Source organism: Podarcis melisellensis, assembly GCF_964234715.1.
Source record: "Podarcis melisellensis genome assembly, chromosome: 11".
NCBI classification, from domain to species: Eukaryota; Metazoa; Chordata; class Lepidosauria; order Squamata; family Lacertidae; genus Podarcis; species Podarcis melisellensis.
The window spans coordinates 24,302,405-24,327,156 of NC_138543.1; positions in this window are offsets into that span (position 1 = coordinate 24,302,405).

Here is a 24,752-nt window from a genome sequence, read left to right on the forward strand (position 1 = left end):
CAAAGAGAAGAACTGTGTGTGAAACGCTTGGGGAAATCATACTGTACATGCCAGGTTCACTTGACTGACATTTCCACCAAAAATACATTTTATTAAATCATTTGACTTTTAAAAGAGCATCTGTTAATACTGTCACTTGGGACATCAACTGTGTTGCGGGATTGCAAAGAAATATGTCTGTAGCAGTTCACATTCCGCAGTTCTGTACTCTACAGAGCACTCTTTGAGTTCTACTTGGGTAGAGTTTGCTCCCTTGTGGGAGAATGCACTGGGCCAGCATTTCCACTGCAGCATTTCTTCACATGGGAGTTTGATGGCTAGCCTGCCTCTGCAGTAGGCATGTGTAGCAGAGAGCTGAGATGGTAGATGGATTACCACTTCAGACTGCTGTTGGCTGGGTCGCTTCATTTTCTTTCTTTCTTTTAATCCCCTATGTTGGTAATTAAAGCATGCAAGTAAAGAATAAGCCAACCCAGGAAAGGATTGAGTTATTCTGTTTCTCCCTCGTGTGCTCATTTTCTCCTTGCATAAATGGATGTGTATTTGTTTTTTACATTAAAAAAAACCCTGAAGGATGCAGTACATTCCATGACTTTTCAGCACTTCATTCTGCCGTATGTACAGGCCAGTCCTCACAGGCCACATTTAACAGGGATAACTCCCCCTTTTTCCCACCTTATTTTTCACCCCACAAGAGATTTCTCAAGCTTCCTGATACTCCTTGTACAGTCATACCTCGGGTTGAAGTAGCTTCGGGTCGAGCGTTTTTGGGTTGCGCTCCGAGGCGACCCGGAAGTAACGGAACGTGTTACTTCTGGGTTTTGCCGCCCGCGCATGTGCAGACACTCAAAATGACATCATGCACGGAAGCGGCAAATCACGATGCGCAGTCACGGGTTGTGTTCGCTTCAGGATATAAACGGGGTTCTGGAACGGATCCCATTCGCATCCAGAGGTACCACTCTATTGATCTGGCCGTGTTACCCAGCCACAGCAGAGTTCTTGCTTCTGCCATTTCCATATAATAATAATAATAATAATAATTTATTATTTGTACCCGCCCATCTGGCTGGGCCTCCCCAGCCACCCTAGGCGGCCTCCAACAAAGATGAAAAATACACTAAAATGTCACATATTAAAAACGTCCCTGAACAGGGCTGCTTTCAGATGTCTTCTGAATGTCAGGTAGTTGTTTATCGCTTTGACATCTGATGGGAGGGCGTTCTTATACTCTAATTTAATTAACCAATTTGGTGTGTGTGCATTTCAGCACAATTTTGCAGGGACAAGTTGTTAGCTCAGAGCAAATTTTGCTGGTGTTGCTGCAGTAGTATTTCTCTCTACCTCAATACAGCACAAGGGTACATTGTAGGGGCAGTTCTGCTATTCCACAACCAGAAGAAAGGGGCAGAATCTATAATAGTTTGAATGTCTATCCTAAGACAGGGCAGGGCCCAAATGTTCATCTCCACTCCTCTCTATTAGTAGCTTATCAGAGATTAATCTCCCTTAATCACATTTTCCAGGGACAGTCCATTTGTTTGTGTGGGTGTCTAGTTAATTAATGCATTTTTTTCCTTGCATGGTTGATTCAAAAACAACAATTACTTCATTAATGCTACAGCTCTCAGTTAGAAAAAAATATATTTGCATATTCCCCCAGCTGTGTCATTCCAGCTCAGGTTTGGGAGAACCACTTCAGAAATATATTTATGGAAAGTCCAAACCTCCCTTCCAGTTTACAGGAGGATGACAGGGTACAATTGTCACTGCTCCCTAATTGGAGGCCGGTAACTGTGGAGGAAGTCCATACATTAATTGGGAAGCTGAAGAGCGGAAAGGCTCCGGGGAAAGACTTTATCCCAGCTGAGGTGATTACATCAAACCAGCACTGGTGGGCCCCGCTTCTGGCAGCACTCTTTACGGTAGTAAATAACTCTGGTAAGGTACCATATAGCTGGAAACATGCTATAGTAGTCCCAATCTTTAAGAGAGGCCACCCAAATGTACCTTCCAATTATAGGCCTATTAGCCTGCTCTCAATAATTGGGAAACTATATGCCCATTTCCTCAGTAGCAAATTGACAACTTTTCTAAATGAACATAATATACTATCTGAAGCCCAGGCAGCTTTCCGTGAGAATCATTCAACAACAGACCACTGTCTAATGCTGTCCTTCCTAGCTGAGAAGTATACCAGACACCTACAGGGTAAACTCTTCGTGGCCTTTATGGACCTGAAATCAGCATTTGACTCCATCCCCAGATCCCAGCTATGGTCCAAATTGAGTCTGATCTTGCAGGACAAACGACTTCTCTTTCTTATAAAAGCCCTGTACAATGGAACCAAACTGCAGGTCCGATGCGGTCGACAGGGACAGCTATCGAACAGCATCGAGATGACTAGGGGGGTGAGACAGGGTTGTATTTTGGCCCCCACATTGTTCTGCCTATTCCTAAATGACCTAGAAGAGAACTTAATGGACCCAGATGGACACATTCCAAAAATAGGAATGAGAAGGACCCCTTTGTTGTTGTATGCTGATGACGCAGCCATCATCTCGCGTTCCAGGCCGGGCTTGTATTATCTGTTGAGGAAATTTTCTGATTACTGTTCTGGAAATGGTTTATCCATTAATTATGAAAAATCTAAAATCTTAGTCTTCGAAAGAAGATTCTCCCAGTCTAAATGGGTGCTGGATGGCCATAACCTCGAACAGGTAAAATACTTCAGCTACCTAGGGCTCACATTCCATCATACAAGATCTTGGAAGCACCATTGGCAAACCTCCCTTCAAAAGGCGGAGATTACAAAGCTAGCCATACATAAATTCTTCTTCACAAAGGGCGGCAAATATGTTCCAGCAGCCTTAAGGGTTTTCAACGCAAAGCCCGTTTCCCAACTCCTGTATGCAGCAAATGTCTGGCATAATGGGGACCTGCCAAAGCTAGATGGCTTTCAGGCAAAATTTATACGATCTCTGCTGCAGGTACCTAACTGTGTCCCCAACTCTGTACTTCTGTTGGAAGCTGGTGAATGCCCAATTTCAGCTAGAGCATGGTGGGCTGCCCTAAGACATTGGCTCAGGATTTCAGTGTTTAATCTAGGGAAGGGTCTGTACCAACATATCACCAATGAGGAATTTGTCAGCAAATGGCAGAAAACCATGGCTAAAAAAGCCACCTCTATTGGTCTGTCTCCCCCCCAACTGTATTACCTGGGCTATGAAGGCGCCCAAAAGGCTTTAAAGCAAAGATTATGGGACAATGCACACAGTGACTTGCGATCTCGGTCACACGCAGTCTGTAGTCCACTGGCAGCAGGAGTTCAATATGGGTATGTCTTTGAGTTAACACCTTACATCAAAAACCTGACAGTACCTAACTATCGAAGCCTTTTCACCAAGGCCAGACTGAATGTCTTCCCCTCTGCAGTGCTGGATGGTAGGTTGAGAGGAGTTCCCTACCAGGACAGACTTTGCTCGTGTGCTCAAGACATCGAGTCCATAAATCATATTTTGTTACATTGTGCGAAGTATGAGCAGGCCAGGGCTGAACTGATACTACCCTTGCTGATGCCTTTCCCGGGAAAGTCAGAGGCTCACTATGTCAGGTTCCTACTGGAAGACCGGACAAAAGCTAGAACTTTGGCAGTGGCAAAGTTTTTATCGGTGGTTGAAAGAACAAATGAGCCCAATATTCCAAACAAAGTGCTTGATTAACCTGGAGGTAGGCTGTATGAACTCTGTATTGATTTGTAATGTTTTGTTGGTCTCTGGACCGTAATAAAGATTGTTTGTTTGTTTGCATATTCGGGGAAAGCAAATGGCAAATGGTTTATTGTATTTTGACCACTACATTACTTAAATTTTCTGTTTTGGGCAAAGAAATGTCTGGGGCCATTTCTGGGCCATTTCCTTTCAAACAATCTGTTTCTGTTTGATTTCATCACTTTGTGACTGCAAATTAAACACTCATTAGAAGGGGGGAGGGAAGAGTTCCCTAAAACCACGCGAGGCTTAATTCTTAAATAAATTATCTTCCTAATATTCTTACTCTTGTCAACTCACACTTTATGTTTTTATCAAATTTAATTGAACCTCCCCTTCACCTCCTTCTGTAAAGGCTGCTGTAGCAGCTACCAAACTGGAATGCCTCATTGTCTTTCTCCACTTGATATGCATTTGAGCAGTTACCTTTATGGTGAAAGGTTATATTTTGCATTAGCAAGACCCTGAACAGTTCAGCCCTAGCTTCCCTTCTGACTGTAAACATAAGGATTGTATATTGAAGTACATTAACAGCATGTTTATAAAATATCAAATGTAGCCCTCTCTCTCCCTCTCTCTCGCCTCCTGGTATCAATTTCTGAGCTCCCTTTCCCCCTTCTGCCCCTTGCTTAACTGAAAGTGTCACTGAGATGGTTATTATCAGTCCAGGAAATGTGGCTGTTGAAGAAATGCTTTTAGGAGTTACTGTGCAGAGGTGAAAATAATGAGGGCATAAAAGCTTCAGCTGCCACCACAACAATTGTAAGAACAAATTCGAATCTGTTACCTTTCGTACTTACGTGGCCGAGCCCAAAAACTCAGATTTGCTGCTCCTGTTTATACAAAATGCTTTTTTGCATGCTTTGTACAACTTAGACTGCTGCAGAACTGCACAGCAGATCATTTCCCCAAAGTGTAGTTACACTAAAATCTTTTTATACCTGTGATGGCACATGCTGCAGCCTATACAATGAGAAGGGAGGCAAGCAAGCCCAACTCCTTCTTGTTAACTTTATTGCTGCCACCAAATGAATATCTCCGCCTTCCCAACTGAGTCCACTAAACAGCCCTTTAACCTTTCCAAATTCCACCAGCACATCCTTGTTATTTATCCATTGTTATTTGCTCCAAAACGGATAGAGTTGTATGGCACTTAGGCATGAGGAGAATAACAAAGCCCCAGACTGTCTCCATACATCTCCAGCTATATTTGTGCTTAATTTTTTTAGTAAAACAAGGAGTTAAAGTTTCTTGATTTATTTAGTTTTTTGCAGGGGGGGCACTAACTTTACAGTTTAAGTAGTTACTCATAAGCCCAAATAAAAATAAACAAGAGCTAAATGATAGTCAAGTACAATTTCCCCACTAGGCCAGTGCTTATTGATTTCACTTTTTTGGGTTCCTTTACAGCTTGATCCCTTCTACTACAGTGCCCCAAGTGTGTTTTCTATCACTTCCAGAGTCCCGGCTAACTTAAACTGTTTCAGTCCTTTTCTTTCTTGTAGCTCTTTAACTCCACAGCTAACTACCCCCATTTTCTTCTTGGCTTATACACATTATTTTCACTCCCCTGCCAAGCTTTTGGCCAATCTGAAGGTGAGTAAGCTCCCAGATAATTTATATTTACTCTTAATTGTTAGCATCCTAAGATGAACTTTTAACTGTCCTGTGCAAAGCATCCCCGTGTAAAAATGTTGACCTCCAGTGCAGAACTTCCCTCCGTGTACCTTAAACATTGCTGTAAACTTTTGACTTTCTGTGCAGAAGAGTCTTTAAAAGGGGAGGGAGGAAACAACCATTTTACCGCTCAAATTTAATAAACCAAAACTTAAAGCAAAATGGCAAGCAAAGTAAATTTCTTTTTATAAGTAATAAGACAACAAAAAGTATTTTTGTTTTCAACACTATTCTCCTTAATTATAAAAAAGCAAATTTCTTCACTGTACACACCAGAAAGTACACACACACCAGAAAGTACACACACGCACATACACACAGCCAGTTTCCTGAAAAACATGCTGATAATGTAATCAAAATGCAAAAATGTTACACTGGTCTAATTCAAAAGGATCAGTAGGTTTTTAAGTGATGTTGTCAGCACTATTTCAAGAAGAACCTAACCACTACTTTATTACTGCACAGAGATTCTCAAATATGAAGGGAGGAAGAGGGTTGCACATAACTGTTTATCCATTTCCATGCATCTAACAGTGCAAACTTCTTGATCAGGACCTATAAGGAGATTAGGAAATTAGATACTGGAATCCTGGTATGGAGCATTATCTTTTTTTATTATTTATCTGAAATGCAGTGGTGGAAAGGTAAGTTGGTTTGTGATCTATATTGCACAAGTTTTAATTGTCTCCAGATACACCCAGGGCTAGCCCCAAACATAACGCTGCCTGAGGCAAAGGGCAGGATGGTGCCACTGCATTCCACATATGGAAACTGACTGGACTGGTTGTTGAATCTTATGTCAACTCTGATGAGAAGATAGCATCTTCAACCATTCCTGAGGCAGCAGGAAACATTAGAGGGCTCAGGCCAGGCCAGGTGTCAACAGAGGGGAATAGCTAGGGATTCAGATGCCTCCCAGCAACTGCTGCCTGGAGCAGTTGTCTCACTGCGTAATAGTAAGCCTGCCCTTGGATGCACCTATTTACATTTCTTTCCCTGTGGTTATGCAAGGCTCGTGCAGCAAATTCACAACATTAGATTATTTAGCATCAGGAAATAATGGGTTTCAATGGAAGATCATAGCTCTCCAATGTAATTTTCTGCCCAGATTCTGAACCAAAACAAAAAAAAATCCCCACATTTTCATTTTATTTGCTAAAGAACTGTCTCAGGGTTTCCCCCCACAGCTAAGGTTTCAACACAACCTCTTTACCCCATTATAATATTGAAATATGCTTGTCTAGAATTCCCCTGACTTAACTGACTAATTGTACATACCAGTTAAATGATCTCAGCTTAAGCCATACAATAATTGAGACTTAAGAAATTCTTACACAAGTTAATCGCAGGCAGTCAGAATGACTAGAATGTGGTGCGAAATGTCTTTTCTAGCTTTATGTTTCACTGGAATTTCAAAATGAAAGTAACATTGTAAATATGATAATAAATTTCACACCTTGTGAATGGTGGGAAATAACCCATCATTCACCCTTCATAAGGAACAACTTCAAAAAAAAATGAATGCAATGGGAACATTTGCTTGCAGGAGTACTGCTAATTTTAAGCATTTGCTTGAAAAAGCATATAACACATCATGGACCACAAAGAATATTCTCTATAAAGGATGACTTTTCAGAAGGAAAAGTGAATGACCAGAAAGAACAGAGACAAGGGAGGTTCTGAGAACAGATTGCCAGCTGCCTTTTCTAATCACATCTCTTGAAGAGAAGAAGCTGAAGTCTCTGCAGTACAAAAAAGTGACAATAATGGGAAATGACCATTCATCTATAGCCCCCTTTTTTGTTAATTAAGCCAAGATTTATGACAAACACCAATCTTGTGATGTGACCCCTGGAAATACCTAAAGCTGTTGCTGCAACCAGGAACATGTTCACTATTTGCTAAAGTCTCTGTAGATATATGATAAAATGGAGATCAATCACATTTATGGCTACAAATTAGGGTTTCTCTGCGCTGAAACCTGGGAAATTTGTAGACGTACACACAGAGGTTTCCACTCAGCTGCGACAAAACATTCAGATTGGTGCTCGCTGCACTGCCCTATTTGGGAGCTATCATTTCCAGATTATTAACCTAATCATTTAAAAGGAACTTTTCACAGCATTAATCCCATTTAAATTTAAAGATGGAAACATTCAGAATAGGAGAAGCTCTATTAGCTGCACAATGTGAAACAAATGGGAACATGGAGCGCAGCTGAGCTACATCCTGAAGGAAAGTGGAACTTTGTGTAGGCATTGCTTAGCCCATAAGTGTCAAACTAAGGAGCAGTTTACATAGTGTGCTGTCTCATCAGGGTGCTCAAAGTCAAAGGGTCATGTGCCACAGGACTAAGACGAAGGAGGACATTACGGAAGGAATGCTGTGGCGATGGTGGAATGCCGAACGAATCTTCAGAAGAAGAAGAAGAAGAGGAGGAGGAGTTTGGATATGATATCCCGCTTTATCACTACCCGAAGGAGTCTCAAAGCGGATAACAATCTCCTTTCCCTTCCTCCCCCACAACAAACACTCTGTGAGGTGAGTGGGGCTGAGAGACTTCAAAGAAGTGTGACTGGCCCAAGGTCACCCAACAGCCGCATGTGGAGGAGCGGAGACGCAAACCCGGTTCCCCAGATTACGAGTCTACCACTCTTAACCACTACACCACACTGGCTCCTTATTCTCAGCTGATCACCAGCACTAGATATAGACTTGACAGTCCAGACCACAATTCCATCTCTTAGAAATGCAGCACTCTTCCAGTGTAGTGTCACCCACACTTTGATATGGATTCCGTCTACCACCTAAACATACGCGTAGGTGTGCACAATTTACTTATTGGGTGGGTGAGATATTTTTTAAAAAAATGTTTAAAGGCCAGGAAGAACAGTAAAGTCTTGGCCTAGTGATGAAAGGAAATCAATAGACACAAAGCAAGCATTCCATGGTCAGGGACTACCACCAAAGAAATCCTTTCACTGATACTCTAGACACCAGCTCAGTTGGTTAGAACATGGTGCTGATAACGGCAAGGTTGCATGTTCAGTCTGGGGCAGCTGCATATTCTTGCATTGCAGGGGTCGGACTAGATTATCCTCAGGGTCTCTTCCAACTCTGCAGTTCTATTACTCATTTGCTGCTGTTCCAGTATTCCTTGAATTTACTCATTATATGCTAAGATCTCAAAGGAGGCTTAACTTTTTTATATAACTTCTGGTTTTAATTTGCTTGCTTTTTAAGGTAAGCCTCCTTTTTTCAAACCATCCACAACTCAGTAGGCTTTTTGTTTTGGATTTTTCTTCTTCCTAAGTACACAATATTTCTCTTACTCCTAATTTGCTTGCACGGACATGTTAAATTATGGGAAATGCACAACTAACTTTTTATTGTTGTTGTTAAAACTCACTTGCATAATTATATGTAGAAAGCAAATATATAAAAGGTATAAGCAGAACAGAAGGAAATTAATTTACAGTTCAAATGAATATTCATAAATACATCTTCTAGTAATCAGGCAGCTTGACTGTACATACAAAGATTATAACTGAATTTATAACTGAGATAAAAAAAAATCAGGAATACATATAAGCCTAAGATCACCTTCCTTCCTGAAGAAACAAATATTGATTTTGGGGCTATTCAAAAGATTGGCAGAAAAATCCCTTTGCCCACTTTTGTAAATATGCAACAAAGACTTTTGCTGCAGGCAGACAAAAAACAGACTTCTGCCATATGGTAGTGCAATCCTGTGAATGCTTACATAGAAGTAAGGCCCATTAAAATAAGTGTGACTTACTCCTAGGTAAGTTAATATATGAATGCAATATTAAATCCTTTCTCCTTACTTCTTTCCCAAGCCCACTCATGTAATTGATCTGAAGGGACAGAATGACTCTGACAGTCTTTAGAATGAAAAATTAATTAATTTTCTCTGGACAGCACTTCATGTCAAAAACACTGAATAGTAAAGCTGATAATTATTTAGACAGGTGACTATGATTAGATCACTATAAGTCATGCGTACCTAAGTCTACATCTAATTCAGCATCTTGTACTCTGAGTAGCCAATCAAATGACTCTGGGAAGACAACAATTATTTATACATACATACATACATACATACATACATACATACCCCGCCCCTGCCCCTCTGTCTGGGTTTCCCCAGCCACTCTGGGTGGCTTCCAACAGAATATTAAAAACACAATAAAACATCAAACATTAAAAACTTCCCTAAACAGGGTTGCCTTCAGATGTCTTCTAAAAGTCAGATAATTGTTTATTTCCTTGACATTTGATGAGAGAACATTCCACAGGGCGCGCACCACTACTGGTTCCCTGTAACCTCCTTCTCACAGTGAGGGAACTGCCAAAAGGCCCTCGGAGCTGGACCTCAGTGTCCAGTCAGAACAATGGGGGTGGTGACGCTCCTTCAGGTATACCGGGCCAAGGCAAAACCTGAGCACAACAACCCTTTCACTATCTGCAATTCCCAGAAATTGATATTCAATCACCTCAAGTTGTTGCTGTTTAGTTGTGTCCGACTCTTCATGACCCCAAGGAACAGAGCAAGCAAGGCACTCCTGTTTTCCACTGCCCCCCACAGTTTGGTCAAACTCACGTTGGTAGCTTTAAGAAAACTGTCTTAAGACAGGATTAAAGGTCTAGATTTCACTCTGAGCAGAACACATTGCTAAGATACATAAAAAATAACCAAATGGCTCTTACTACATTCTCACATGGAGGAACTATTGCTTCAGGACAGCCCCTTCCTTCTGCTTCAAATAATGCAGAAGGAACCCATGTTGCAGCTCCTCCATTGAGAAACTGATTTAACATTGTTTTGGAGAGGAACCTCCTATGTGAGCCAAAGCTTCTCTTCTGATCAAGTGTTGCAAAAATGAGGTGACACTGCCGTTATGCCTCTTGCTGCCAAGGTGACATAAGGACTGGCTTGAACTGTGAACCAGGAATTTGCTTGGCGCAAATCTCTCCATTGTCATTAATTTACTTAGATGACCTTAGGCAAGCCACTATTTGTAAGTTTTAATTCCCCATGTGTAAGATGAGGATATTACTGGCCTAAGGTGCAGGGTTGTTGGAAGGATTCTTGATAAGGTATCAGAAGTGCTTTGAACATTCTAAAGACCTATACAAATAGATGCTTTCCCCCCTACTGCTGCAGTAGCAACAGTGCTGGCAACCTGCCCTCTATTTGTTATCTTCTACAGTGCCCTGGACTAGCAATGAACTAAGGAGATAATGGAAAATGTGTTTGTGTATCAAGTTAATTTGGTAACCGAGGCAGCAAATCCCATATGTGCCTATTGCCAGGACTAAAAATATATGAAAACAATCAGGGCTTTTTTCCAGCTGGTACTCAGTTTTGGCATCTCTCGGGTGGGTGTGCCATTGCCACCATAAGAGAACAAGGGAGGCATTCATGGTGAGTTCCAGCACCTCTTTTTCTAGAAAAATAGCACTAACAACAATAATAAATTAATAAGTAGCAATTTGCTACATTAGACCTGTTGGATTACACCAATGGCTCATCTAGTCCAGCTTCCTGCTTTCACAGTGGCCAAACAGCTGCCTGTGGGACACACGCAACAGGACTTTAGCACAAGAATACCCTCCTCTCCTGTGGTTTCTAGCAAATAGTACTTGGAAGCAAAAGGTAAAGGGCCCCTGGACTTAGTCCAGCCAAAGGCAACTATGAGGTTGTGGCGCTCATCTCACTTTCAGGCCGAGGGAGTCGGCATTTGCCCACAGACAGCTTTCCGGGTCATGTGGCCAGCAGGACTAAACCACTTTTGGTGCAACGGAACACCATGATGGAAACCAGAGTGCATGGAAATGCTATTTACCTTCCCGCCACAGCAGTACCTATTTATCTACTTGCACTGGCATGCTTTCAAACTGCCAGGTTGGCAGGAGCTGGGACAGAGCAACGGGAGCTCACCCTGTTGTGGGGATTCGAACTGCCGACCTTCTGACTGGCAAGCCCAAGAAGCTCAGTGGTTTAGACCACAGTGCCACCTGTGTCCCACTTATTCAAAAGCATATTGCCTCAGACCATGGAGGAAGAACATTGCTGTCCTTGCTGTGCCCAAAATCAACTGCCTGGACAGCTGCCTCACACTGGCCTTGCTTGCCTAGTAGAATGATGGCCCTCTTTCTTTAGCTATGTTAAAGACCAAAATCAAGACCTTCTTATACCAACCGCTCAATATCCTCAAGGGAAGGGTGAGTCACCTTTACCTTTTCTTTTTTACGTTAAGTAATATGTTTGAATGTTGAATGTGTGAGTGTATGTCTAGAGACAATGGTTAAAGCAAAGACCATCAGATGCACTGCTGGAGAAGTGTTTAATAGTTATTGTATTTGCATGTGTTTAAAAACCAATAAAAATGTTTTTAAAAAAGAAAGGCTTTAGAATGTAATGAAAGCCCAAGAGACTACCCTGTCATTTGTTTGCACACAATTCATCCTTGCTTATTTAATTCAAGGTAGGTCTTAAGGTAGGGAAGAATGATAGCAAGCTTGTTAGGGTGGGGGGATGCAGGGATGGCTGAGGATCGTGGATTGGGCCAGGTCTTTCAAAGATTTCAGATAACTGAGAATTACATACAAAAGTTTAGAAAGAACAATGATAATATGAACTGAAAGGGTGAGAGGAGTTCGCTTATCTCCAGAACCAACAAATGTTCTGCTCAGCAGTAAGTCTATATATGTAGATCAAGCTATTAGGTGAGGGCATTTCTGTTTTAAATTAAAAGCAAAACAAAACAAGAAAGGCAAACTGATCTTGGTGTCATCTTGCTGTCATCAATACTTCTTTGGAATTGCTACAAGCCTTTATATCTCATTAAGCACTCCATTCAGAATCATTAGGCCTATAGGGCTAATGAAGCCTTTTTTTCCCTCCCTGTCTCAAAATGCCTATTAAAAACAGCTGACACGTTCTTAATGTGGTGTAACTTCCAATTATTGTTTTCTTAAGGTCAGCCTGTCACATTACAAATTGGGAAAGCAACTAACTACCACGTGTAGTTCCTGGGAACAGACATACTATCAGCAATGGACTCTTAGGTCATGTCTGTTTTATATAGATTTGTTCACTTGGAGAAAAAGACCCAAATTCTGCAGTCAAAGCTAGATTGGCCAAATTAGGCAACTTGCATATATTTTCTTATATTGGGTTTCAATATTTCCCCCTCATAATTGGCTATTCTTCTTCTGAGGACTGAATGGAAAGAAGAAAGTATGTAAAGTTTGAAGACGGGAACTCTAAGGAACAAGCAATTGATGTTGGTCCAATAGACAAATGGGGCTCTACCCCAGAAACCACAGCCTGCCCTCAGATGCTGCCCCTCACCTGCCTTCCTTCTTATTTACAATGATGCCAGGTGGTGGCCCTGCCTGTCAACTTCCTCTTCCTTAGTCTCATTGTTGCCCTTGTAAAACTCATCAAAGAGAAGGATGGCAACAAACTAGGTTTAGTTGAATCTTCCTGCTATTGGCTCTGGTGACACCTGCTATTAGCCTCCCTGCCTTCTGCCCTCCCAGTCACCATGGACACCAGCCATGCTAGCACCAAACATCACGAAGGAGAATAAGGAGACATTTTTTTCTTTAAGAATCTGCAGTTTTTGGAGACCTAGCTGAGAGCTTCACATGATTCCCCACTTCTTCTCACAAAGAAGAATCTCTCCACACAGAAAACTAGGTTCTAACCTAGCCTTCTTCTTAACATACTAATTTTGTATTCATATTGTTTGTTTGTTGTTTTGCATAGTGTAGGACTGAATCACACGAACCCCACCTGCGATCTGGAGTTGGGGGGAAAGGTTTACCATCTCAATGTGAACTGAGTCAAAGTAAAGCTTAAACATTATATCAGGCCCAAATTAACTAGATTCTTTAACTAACTGCTTTATGTTGAATCAACTACAGGTAACATACCTCATTCAGCTGTTCATGCTCTGCTCTGTGTGCTGATCTCTACAGGCCCAATCTCAGCAGCTGATATTGTCAGGTTTGGGAGCATCAATGTGGAAAATCAGAGAACCTTCCCTTTCTCCCTTTACCACATACACCCTGATAGGTCGAAGGATCTACAAGCACAACATCAAGGTGTAGCACTCATGAATCTCATCTGGATCATAGTAGAATTACCCATGCAGATTAGGATAGTGAGAGGCTTCACACAGACACATATATACATAGAGAAGCCCCCTTGAGTAACAGGGCAAAAGCTGGGCATGGAAGTCTTTTTCTAGAAGGGGATGCTGAAGAGTTCTCAACATAAAGGAGAATGGCATATTACCTGTAGCTGGATGGAAGCCCCACAAAGCTTTATTTTCATCTCATGTAAGTGAAACTGTCAAGGTTTGACCGTGACCATTTTTTAAAAAAAGAAAATTTGAACAAACTTTATACTAAAATAATAATCTCTAAAGGTCTTCCAACAATAATATAAAAGAAAGGCCAATTTCCCCGTTAGCAAGGCTTTGGGCTTTTCACCGAAACAAGGTTTTAATTTTTCAAGGGATTTCTTTTTTTCTGTCGAGAGCGATTGCTGTCAAATAGCCCTGCAAAATATTGTGCAGATTTTTAAAGTGATTAATAAATAGATAGCTAATACTTTACAAAATGGAATTGCTTAAATATGATTTCATCACACAAAGTACTGTTTTCCATTGGGCATCTGAAGAATTGAATGATTCTCAACAGCAATGCAGGTAATTGAGTGTGATTGTATTTGTCTCCAGTGGTTGGACAACCTCCTAGAAAATCTGCAGCTATTACATTTAAATGTTTTCTCAATTTTCAGAAATGCTGATGATATCAAGTTTTGTTTTCTCATTTAAGGCTTTCTACCTTAAAAATCTGGAAGTTTTTTTTTTAAAAAAATGAAATACTTTTTTAAAGGGAGTTCATTGTTAACATCCTCCCCCCCAAAAAAAATAATATTGAGTTTTGGGAAACACTTAACACTTGGTATCCATTCCAGTCTGCTTTATGGCCTGGTTGGGAACAGAAACTCCCACAACTGCCTTGACTAGGTTTGCCATAATCCCTAAAGTGAAAATCCAGACAATGTTATTGAGCTTTTCTGGGAGGTGAAATTGTTGGGCTTGTTCAATGGCTTGTGCCAGTTGATGAATTGGACACGTCTGACCCTGTTTGTTCTCCTGGACCTCCTGGACTTTGATACTATCAACCATGACATCCTTCTGAATGGGATGTTTGGGTTGATAATTGGGGGCACAGTGTTACAGTGCCTTTGGTCCTGTTGAGAAGGGAGGATCCAGACATTGTTGCTAGAGGACTTCTGTTCCACCTCTTGGTTATTGGCATTTTCAGAGGTTCCATCTTGTCCCAAATGGTTCTCAACATGAAACTGCTGGTCATCAACATCACACCCATGCCATACAAAATTAAAGCACATTTAGCACACACTGGCTCCCCCCAAAGAATCCTGGGAACTGTAGCTTTTAAAGAGTGCTGGGAATAGTAGCTCTTTGAGAGGTAAGTTAAAGTTCCTGGGATTATTTGGGGGGAAGCCATGTGCTTTAAATGTGTGTTCATTGTGCTTTAAATATATGGTGCGGATGTGATCTTAAATGTATGGGCTGAGGAGTCATCAAAATGTGGTTGCCATATTAGATGCATTTCTTCTCATGCTGTCATAAACACTCAGATCAGTGTTCCACTATACTGTACTGTGTCTTCTCACGTTAGAATAAAATTGCAAATATCCCTTCCAACCACTAGCACTTCATAAGAACATAAGAAGAGACTGCTGGATCAGGCCAATGCCCCATCTAGTCCATTATTTTGTTCTCACACTGGCGAACCAGATGCCTGTGGAAAACCTGAAAGGAGGAGCTGAACAGAATAGCACTTTTCCCTCCTATGGTTTTAAGCAACTAGCATTTAGAAGCATTCCAGTCTCTAGGTGTGAAGTGACAGCATGATCATAATAGCTAGCAGCTATTGCTGGCCACTGACATCACAGAGGGAGAGGTTCTTTATCTATTCTTTATTTTTATGCTGTTTTATTGTTTATTTGTACTGCATTTTGAATTTTTATATTTTGTTGTTAGTTGTTGTTAGGTACAGTTTGGGGACGTGGGTGGCACTGTGGGCTAAAGCCTAGGGGTCGCTGATCAGAAGGTCGAATCCCTGCAACGAGGTGAGCTCCCGTTGCTCGGTCCCAGCTCCTGCCAACCTAGCAATTCGAAAGCACGAAGTGCAAGTAGATAAATAGGTACCACTCCGGCGGGAAGGTAAACGGCATTTCCATGTGCTGCTCTGGTTTCACCAGAAGCGGCTTAGTCATGCTGGCCACATGACCCGGAAGCTGTACGCCGGCTCCCTCGGCCAATAAAGCGAGAGGAGCGCTGCAACCCCAGAGTCGTGCGTGACTTGGACCTAACGGTCAGGGGTCCCTTTACAGCTGGCTTTTACAGTTGGCTTTTATTTGAGAATATAAGCCACTTTGTGGAGGAAATTCCTGAAAAAGTGGAGTATATGTTTTAGATAGATGAACTTATGTCTTATCAGCATTCCTTTTCTTTTCAGAGGCAAAATAACATTTGTGCTGAATTAAAACCCCAGCTTGTTTCAATAGAAAACAAGTATAAGGAAGTAGAATTTGTAACAGGAAGAAAATATTTGGGATTTTGGTTTCTGAAGCTATGTGGCCAACCTGCTTGAATTTGAGGGTTCTGAAGTCAAATTTGTTTCCCTCTTTCATTTCAACACTACTGAGAATGGTACCTACTTAGTCTCCAATGTCCTCAAGCAGACAAACAGAAAAGATGACACCACCTTTCAGCTACTTTTGTAAGCGGGACTGCAAAAACTCAGAACTTAATTGATTTTTGATTTTTTTTAAGCTAAAGTAAGTAACATTTTGTAAAGATAAGCCACAGTAAGCATAAACTGGCCTTTTATTTCGTGAGTATTGTAGCAGTCTTTCGGCAAGGGAGGTCTCTTTGTGCAAAGCTTATTTTATGTGTTTTCCCCATAGCTATGTATAAAGTAGTTAATAAAAAATATAATAACTGTGTGTTGATAGTGTCGTTCAGAGAATAAACTAGAAAATATGCATTACTTTTGTTGATGTATGCTTGCCTAGCTATTTCTTTAGCACTAGTTAGTAATTCAAAGTGATTAAATTAAATTGTTTTTATATCTTCATTATAAAGTTAGATAATACAACCCTTTGCTCTCAGCGTAGGCTGGGATTTTATGACTTTGCTTGATTCCTGCTTATAATTGCCCATTTTAGTTCTCGATGAGCTATGAATAAAATCTGAAATGTTTTGGATTGCATTGGGAAAGATGAGTTTATCTATGGGGTGTTTTTAAGTTTTGTAGTTAAACGATGAAGATTATGATTTCACTGTATGAAAAGAGCAAATGGAAAAAGGGTTGTGAGATAGAATTCATTGGAGATCTTGATTATATTAGCAATGACCATATAATTTAAATTGCAGTTTGAGCCCTATTCAATCCATTTCTCACCCCGGTCCATTCCATGCAAGGAATTAAGTCCATTGGCTCCTCCCTCTTCTGCATGTGCCTGTCAGTGTTCCTAGAACCCACCACATGTTCTAGGCTGAATGTCTGAAGCAAAGAGCCTTCTATATCCAACTACAGCCCCTTCAGTGACCAGGACAGGCCAGAAATTACAGCACTACCAACAAAGGAATCAGACTGGATTCCTGACTATGAACTTGATTCCACTGAACCTGAGGCTAGCAGGCAGGAACCCCCTGAACCAGCTCCCACAGCACCAAGACCCCCAGAATGAGATGTATGGCAACCCATGTTGGACTTGTAGATTTTGGCAAATTTCCTTTAAAACAGCTGTAAAGTTGTAGTTGTTGCTGTATTTGAGATGCCAAGAAAGTCCCCCCCCCAAAAAAAGTCTCAATAACTTTTTTGTCCAGATTTTTTGAAATATGGCAACCCTGAGTTTACTGCCTATTGATATCACAAAGACCATTATTAGCACCATTCCGTGCCCAATAAACATGGGACAACTTTGCCCGGTGGTGCTTTGTCCCATAGATTGCAGCATAATACTGGGCGGGGTTTTGCCCAGTATCTTCTATGTCTGATGGGCTCATGGGAAAAAGCTGTCCCATGAACCCTTGCTGAAGAGGGGAGGGAAAAGCCTATATAAGGCTGCTTCACCTGGAGCTCACATCCATTTTGCTTTGAGAGCTTCCCACCAACCTGCCCTTGGGTTAGAGCCTTCACTAAACAATGTTGGAGTTACAGATAGGTAGCCATGTTGGTCTTCCATAGTCAAAACAAAAAAAATTCCTTCCAGTAGCACCTTAAAGACCAACTAAGTTAGTTCTTGGTATGAGCTTTCGTGTGCATGCACACTTCTTCAGATACACTGAAACAGCAGTTTCCAGACCCTTCTATATAGTGAGAAGGTGGGGAGGGGTATTACTCAGAAGGGTGGTGGGAATGGTTTAAAACCATGGAGAGTCCTGGTCTGAACAAAGACCTTGGATTCTTATCTCATTATACATGACAAAGCCATTTTTCACCTTCTCACCCCTTGCTTTTTCCTGTAAGACCTATTGCAGTCGTTAAGAGTCGTCAACAGGCTCATCACAGCTATCTGCCAATCACCCATTCCCACCACCCTTCTGAGTAATACCCCTCCCCACCTTCTCACTATATAGAAGGGTCTGGAAACTTCTGTTTCAGTGTATCTGAAGAAGTGTGCATGCACACGAAAGCTCATACCAAGAACTAACTTAGTTGGTCTTTAAGGTGCTACTGGAAGGAATTTTTTTTGTTTTAAACAATGTTGGGTCACTGGTTGACACAGTTGGAAAAGATTTCCCCCCCCCCCAACCTGATCGGTACTTGCTTGGGGACTTTTTCATGTTTCCCTCAGTGAAATTAGGACTTTTCTTTGTTAGGTGGAACAACATTGTATGAGGGTGGAAATGGCATTGGGAAGGATCAACATAGTATGGGGGGGCATAAGGGGCCTAAGGTTGAGGATTGACCATGGCAAACCCAAGTGTGGGTTCGGTATTGGCCTGGTTGGAATCTGTACCCTGGTGCCCCAGTGAGACCTTGCTTGCACCACAGCAAGGTTCAACACTGGCTGACTCCCATCGTACAGGTTTGGAGTGATCCAAACCCAGAGGATCCATTCCATCACCATGGGGCTTGTGGAATGATGAACTGATCCTGGGACCCAATGTCGTGCCAACCCTTGCCCTGCCTGCTGCTGTCAATAAAGATTTGGCCTGATTTTATCCCATCGCTGTTGAACCGTCTGGTTATTTTGCTGCTCTCATGGGTCACATAATGTGGCTGCCTGGGCAAACTCTGATCACCTGTTCATTTTAGTGCTGCCCTTAATGATATGTGTCATCTTCCAGCGAAAGGATTGCAGATTCCTCAAGGAAAGTTTATTATTGTTCCCTTCCTCTCAGTTCTTTTGTTGAGTCACTTACTCATGCTGGTGAAGCACTTCAAGAGGCCAAAGTGAAGAGATTTCCGAGCACCTAAAGTATTTTGATTGATCCCAGCTGCCTCATTTAGTCGTTTATGATGGAGAGGAATAGCAGGATTCTGTGACATTTTGCCACAAGATTCTTCCTGGGTTTGTGATTCCTACATCTGTGTCTATCAGAAATCAGGCTTGTGGGGTGAGACAGACATACAGGAAAGTAGAGTGCAATATTGGCTTGTAGTATTTCAACAAGTGAACAGCTACAAAAACTCACAAGTAATTTGCAGTGGTTATTACCAACAGTGGGTTTCTTTATAAGACTGTTTCCAACAGTTGAAATCTTACACATCATAGTTACTTTTGTGAACAAGACACAATGGATTGGGCCTGAGCTTGAGACTTGTTTAAAATTGGTTCTTAAAGTATCTTCAGATTACACAAAACTACTGTATACATAACAACTTGAGCCCCCAAGTCATCCAGCATAATAACATAAACACTTTTGAAGCGACTGGACTTTAACTCCACATAATGTTTTTAAAAAATGAATTCTTGGGGCCAAGATTCTGCCAAAAAAAATATGCCTCTCTGAAATGCCAGTTGGTACTTCTCTTAAAATGCAAAGAGAAGCTTCAGAGCAGCCATTTTTTTGTTTGGACAACAGCAGCAAGAAAAAGAATTAAATTATCCACCCCAATCACCAGTATTTTCCATAACAAAGATGTTTGCATTAGTTGTATTCACATAATTTAGCATCAGGCCTCATTTGGGTCCTAGAAACCTATTGAGATGGTGCAATAAATAAGTTGTTTAGTGGTTATTTCAAACTTCAATTCTTAGGCCCTTGTCCATGTTGAGATACTCTAATAAATTGGCACTATTTGTCTGGGAGAACACGAGGGAGACTTTATTACCAGATGGTGTTGCAATGGCAGTCTTGTATGGAAAAGCTTTTGTGAGCAGTAAAGTTCAGCGAGTTTGAAAATGTATGTGTTTATATCCCCCAAAATGCCTTTTAGGGAAGAGTATTCAGACATCACAAGTCAAAAAGTAAGGTCATATAGCACAGGTAATGAAGTGTACTCTTCTCTGTTTCCATGACATAAATTGGAAAGAGAGTTGACTGGCAGTCATCTTTGAGAATTCCTGGAGAACAGGCGAAGTCCCGGCAGACTGGAGGAGGGCAAATGTTGTCCCTATTTTCAAAAAGGGGGAAAGAGAGGACCCAAATAATTACCGCCCAGTCAGTCTGACATCAATACCAGGGAAGATTCTGGAGCAGATCATTAAGCAAACAGTCTGTGAGCACCTAGAAAGGAATGCTGTGATCACCAATAGTCAGCATGGATTTCTGAAAAATAAGTCATGTCAGACTAACCTGATCTCGTTTTTTGACAGAATTACAAGCCTGGTAGATGAAGGGAATGCAGTGGATGTAGCCTACCTTGATTTCAGCAAGGCATTTGACAAGGTGCCCCATGATATTCTTGTAAAGAAGCTGGTAAAATGCGGTCTTGACTATGCTACCACTCAGTGGATTTGTAACTGGCTGACTGACCGAACCCAAAGGGTGCTCATCAATGGTTCCTCTTCATCCTGGAGAAGAGTGACTAGTGGGGTGCCACAGGGTTCTGTCTTGGGCCCGGTCTTATTCAACATCTTTATCAACGACTTGGATGATGGACTCAAGGGCATCCTGATCAAATTTGCAGATGACACCAAACTGGGAGGGGTGGCTAACATCCCAGAGGACAGGATCACACTTCAAAACGACCTTGACAGATTAGAGAACTGGGCCAAAACAAACAAGATGAATTTTAACAGGGAGAAATGTACAGTATTGCACTTGGGCAAAAAAATGAGAGGCACAAATACAAGATGGGTGACACCTGGCTTGAGAGTAGTACATGTGAAAAGGATCTAGGAGTCTTGGTTGACCACAAACTTGACATAAGCCAACAGTGTGACGCGGCAGCTAAAAAAGCCAATGTAATTCTGGGCTGCATCAATAGGAGTATAGCATCTAGATCAAGGGAAGTAATAGTGCCACTGTATTCTGCTCTGGTCAGACCTCACCTGGAGTACTGTGTCCAGTTCTGGGCACCACAGTTCAAGAAGGACACTGACAAACTGGAACGTGTCCAGAGGAGGGCAACCAAAATGGTCAAAGGCCTGGAAACAATGCCTTATGAGGAACAGCTAAGGGAGCTGGGCATGTTTAGCCTGGAGAAGAGGAGGTTAAGGGGTGATATGATAGCCATGTTCAAATATATAAAAGGATGTCACATAGAGGAGGGAGAAAGGTTGTTTTCTGCTGCTCCAGAGAAGCGGACATGGAGCAATGGATCCAAACTACAAGAAAGAAGATTCCACCTAAACATTAGGAAGAACTTCCTGACAGTAAGAGCTGTTCGACAGTGGAATTTGCTGCCAAGGAGTGTGGTGGAGTCTCCTTTTTTGGAAGTCTTTAAGCAGAGGCTTGACAACCATATGTCAGGAGTGCTCTGATGGTGTTTCCTGCTTGGCAGGGGGTTGGACTCGATTGCCCTTGTGGTCTCTTCCAACTCTATGATTCTATGATTCTAATATAGTCTGCTTCTCTCCTCCTAAACATTTTAAGCCAAAAAGAAATTAAGTCAGCCCCCTACTGGTGTACCAATTAGCAGGGCATATCCCTTTATAGGCATTCTTTCATTGCAAGGTAGAAATTTTTAAAACAAGAACAAGTAAAACTAGTAGGGCCTCAATTTGCAAAAATAAAAAATAATAATAGTATGTTGTTTTTTCAACTTGCTTCTCTTCTGCAGAATGAATTTAAGCATCACATAAATATAAACCTCCAGACTTTACAACATCAGACATATTTTAATGCTCCATTTTTTTATTTTTCAGTGAATTTCATGGAAATTTTATGTCCAAATAGGTAACAGAGGTCAGTTATGAGATTCCTTATCAGCTCTGAATTGTCAGCTAGACACCTGGTTTAATATTGTGCTTCAACTTCAATAACTGTTTGGACTGATGCCTTTCTTTATCTGCTTTTCTGTGCTATATAGTAGCAACTGATCTCTGGAGTAGTAAATGGAACAAAAGGGAGGAATGGGTGGGTTTTCAAACTGCATTTCAGGAAAATGATGTGAAAAACGGGAGAGCGGGTTGCAGATAATGGGAGCTTTTGCGTGGACAGGCGGAGTCCCCAGATCCTGCGCGGTCGAGCTTTTATTTATTATTTAAAATGCTTCTCTGCTGCTGTTCATGAAGAAATGTCAAGGCAGATCACAATGATGAGGATAATAAATTGGAAAGAGAAGTGCAAGAACTTGAAAGACCCTTCCAATGCTCATGTCAATGTCAGTGGGGAAAAGAAATCCTTAATGACAATGGGTTGCACCCAATGTTGTGTGAGCTCAAGGACAGCCCTGCTAGGCTACCTCTACTCCCTATAGCATCCTCACCACTTTCCCTCCCACCCAAGCAAGGCTTTTTGGTAAGCTCAGAGGGCTACAATTGAGGGGGGGGTGCAGGAGATTCTGTTTGTGCAGGAATGCTCTAATACCATTGGATGCAACTCAGTATATCAGGAGTCAGCCAACTTTTTCAACAGAGGGCCTGTCCACTGTCCCTCCAACCTTGGGGGGGGGCAGACTATATATTGAAAGGGGGAGAGAGAACGAATTCCTATGGCCAACAAATAACCCAGAGATGCATTTTAAATAAAAGCACACATTCTACCCATGTAAAAACACGCTGATTCCTGGACCGTCCACAGGCCGGATTTAGAAGGTGATTGGGCTGGAACCGGCCCCCGGGCCTTAGTTTGCCTACCCATGCAATATATTAAATGAAAAACATAATTGAAACTAATTGGACTGAGACTGGCCAGTGGGCATCTTTATATATCCAGAATATAAACTCCTGTGATGAGCAATCCAAGGCTGGCCCATAATGCTTTGCTGCTAGAGGCAAAATGGAAAATACTGCCCACTGACTGCTACTAAAAGCAAAAAATAAAAAACGGGGGGAAATGCTTGCAAGAAATAATCATGAGAACCGACCCAGCCAGACAACATACCAAACATACCAGAGAAAAAACTGCTTTGTTGGGTTATCTGGACATATAATTTATAACAATCAGTGAAAGTCTGATAGAGAGCTAAAAGTAACTGTTGTAGTCAGTGTTTGGTGCTGGGGTCTGGGGAAGAGGTGTTGCGCTACACTCACACAGAGCATCTGAACTCACAAACTTTAATGTTATAGACCAGTGATGGCCAAACTTGGGTGTCCAGCTGTTTTGGGACTATGACTCCCATCATCCCTAGCTAACAGGACCAGTGGGCAAGGATGATGGGAATTGTAGTCCCAAAACAGCTGGAGGGCCACGTTTGGCCATCATTGTTATAGACCTTTCCATTCCTGGGAATTACAAATTTCAACAACATCCCTGCAAACAAGCTTTTTGTTGTTGTTCAATGAAATTTTGAGTTTTTGCATTCCATGGAAAAATTTCTGAAGTTCTGAAATGTGAATCTCTTTTGAGGTGATAGAATGAACACACAGACCCATTTTTTGACAAATACCACTGAAAATTGGAATTACTGGGAGAACGGTGTATGCCCTATTCATTGCCCACAGGGATATTTACCAGAGGAAGTTTATTTCATAGCCACAGAGTGGCTACTTTCAGCTAATCCCATGCTCCATTCATTAAAGTGTATATAGTTTGTGATTTGATAATTGCCGGTTTAGTGTCACCACTCTGTTTTCTGGATTTTCAAGTTAACCACTTAAATTAGTAAGGGTTAATCTCTCTCTCTCTTTTTATCCAATTCTCACACCCCCAATCATCAGAAGGGTCTCACTGTGGTGAGTTTGAAAAACACATTAATTGTAAGAGCTGTTTTCAGCAATGCATGTCATTTAGAATTTCCCAGGCTGATGGGTCATCACTACGAAACGTCATGCCTAGTTACCTCCATCCGATACTATTATGTGACATGGCTGATGATAATGCATCAGCCCAAAGAAAGTGAAAAACAAGTGGATTAAATTTTCAGAGAGCTGCAGTTTCAGGAAAAACAAATTACTCTTAAGCACTACCCTTGCTTATAAAGAGGAAAATACAAGCTGTGCAGAGAACAAGATGGGGGCAATATTTATTTCCAAGACCTATGCAAGCAGCATGTCCTGCTGTGTTTTGTCAGGTGCAAGTTAACTATAGGAAGGAAAATGGGAAGGTTTTCACTTTCACCAAACAAGAAATAGTTGCATAGATATTAGCTGATGAGCAGCAAAGCACATGTGGAAATTAATGACACCCTGGCAATGGTTTTGTTTCCACTTGCCAGCTTAGTAGATAGAGCAGGATTATCCATCATGTTAAGTAAGCTACAGAGTAGGACATTGGCCAAATTGGAACCCCTGATGTGGGATAACTATCTGGAAGCTTCCTGTTGTAGAGAGTTGATCTATTTTGCTTGTTTTGTTGCATTCTTTGAAAAGTACCTGCAGCTCAGAACACAGTGGTTTCTTCCATATCACAAGACAGAGAAGTTACGGCCAGTTTTCCAAATTTGGGAACATATAAGCTGCTTTCACATATTACTGACATGAAGAAGGTAAGCATGGTTACAGGAGCTGCAGGAGTTGATGTTTAGCCACAAGCTCAAAGTTGTGTGGCTCCTAAGGATGTGAGAAGGTATCATTTTCCATTCTGCTCTGTTAGTCGCATGCAGCACTGTTTCCTTTCCACTGCAATTCATCCTCTGCAAAAACTCTTATTTGTCACACTGTCAGTT